The following is a 1,602-nucleotide window of genomic DNA, read 5'->3' on the forward strand; positions in this document are numbered from 1 at the left end:
GTTTTGTGCCTCAGTATATGGTCGATTTTGGAGAAAGTTCCATGGGGCACTGAGTAGAAAGTATATTCTTTAGTCCTTGGGTAGAATATTCAGTAGATGTCTGTTAGGCCCATTTGATGTATGGTATTGTTTAATTTGAATGTCTCTCTGTTAATTCTCTGTCCTGTTGACCTCTTTAATGGAGACAATGGAGTATTGAAGTCCTCCACTATTAATGAATTTGGATTAATCTGGGTCTTAAAGTCATGTAGTACTGATTTTATGAAGTTGGGTGCACCAGAGTTCAGTGACTATATGTTCCTGATTATAATATCTTCGTTCCTTTGATCAGAGTAAACTGGCCCTCTTCTGATTAGTTTTAGTTTTAAGTCTATTTTGTCGAATATTAGAATTGCAATGCCTGCTTTTTTCTTAGTACCATTTGCTTGGTACTATTAGTACTTAGTAGCATTCGCTTATTTTTTTCCATCCTCTCACTTTAAGATAGTGCCTGTCCTTGAAAGTGAGATGAGTTTCTTGCAGACAACAAAAAGATGGGTTTTGTTTCTTAATCCATTCAACTATCCTGTGTCTTTTGATTGGGGAGTCAAAGCCATTAATATATACAGTCATTATTGAAAGATGTGTGTTGATTGCCGTCATTTTTTCATTTGTTTTCTTGCTGTTTGCATTCTTAGTTTATAGCTGTAACAGTTATACCTTCATTACGTTTCTTTCTATAACCCTTTGGGTATAGTCATTCCTTTCTTATGCTCTTTGTATTGCTTCAAGAACTCTCTGAAGGGCTGATTTTGTGGACATGAATTCTTTCAGCCTATTTATGTCATGGAAGATTTTTCTTTCCCCTTCAACTACAATAGACATTTTGGCTAGGGAAAGTAATCTGAGTTCATGTCTGTGGTCATTTAGAACTGGGAATAGTTTGGTCCAGGGTCTTCTGGCAATTAAAAGTCAGCTGTAATTCTGATGAGTTTTCCTTTATATGTGACTTGTTGTTTTTCTTTTGCAGCTTTCAGTATTCTCTCTTTTTTCTTTACGTTTAATGTTTTTACTGTGCTGTGCCATGGAGAGTTTCTTTTCTGGTCCTGTGTATTTGGTGTTCTATATGCTCCTTGTATTTGTATGGGCATGTCTTTCTTTAATTTTGGGAATTTTTCTTCTACAATCCTATCAAAGTTCTGGTCTGTACCATTATCCTGAGATTCTTCTCCTTCCTATATGCCCATGATTCATAAGTTTGGTCTTTTTATGGTGTCACACAATTCCTGCATATTCCATTCTTGTGCTTTCTTAAATTTTTCATACTCTTTGCTTGAGTGGTCTAGTTCGTCCACTTTATCTTCCAGTCTTGATATTCTGTTTTCCATTTCATTCATCCTATTGGTGAGGCTTTCTCCTGTTGTTTCTAATTGGTTTACTGAGTGTTTCACTTCCTTCTTCATTTCAGCCTGAGTAGTCTTCAATATTTCTAACTCTTTTCTGAATTCATTCAGTTTATCCCTATCTTCCTTTAGTTCTTTGATTTCTTTGTGTGTTCTTTAAATTCACTGAATTCTTTAATCATGTTTATAATTGTCCTTTTGAGTTCCATGTCCTGTATTA

Source organism: Nannospalax galili, unplaced genomic scaffold (assembly GCF_000622305.1).
Source record: "Nannospalax galili isolate Female #2095 unplaced genomic scaffold, S.galili_v1.0 scaffold196, whole genome shotgun sequence".
NCBI classification, from domain to species: Eukaryota; Metazoa; Chordata; class Mammalia; order Rodentia; family Spalacidae; genus Nannospalax; species Nannospalax galili.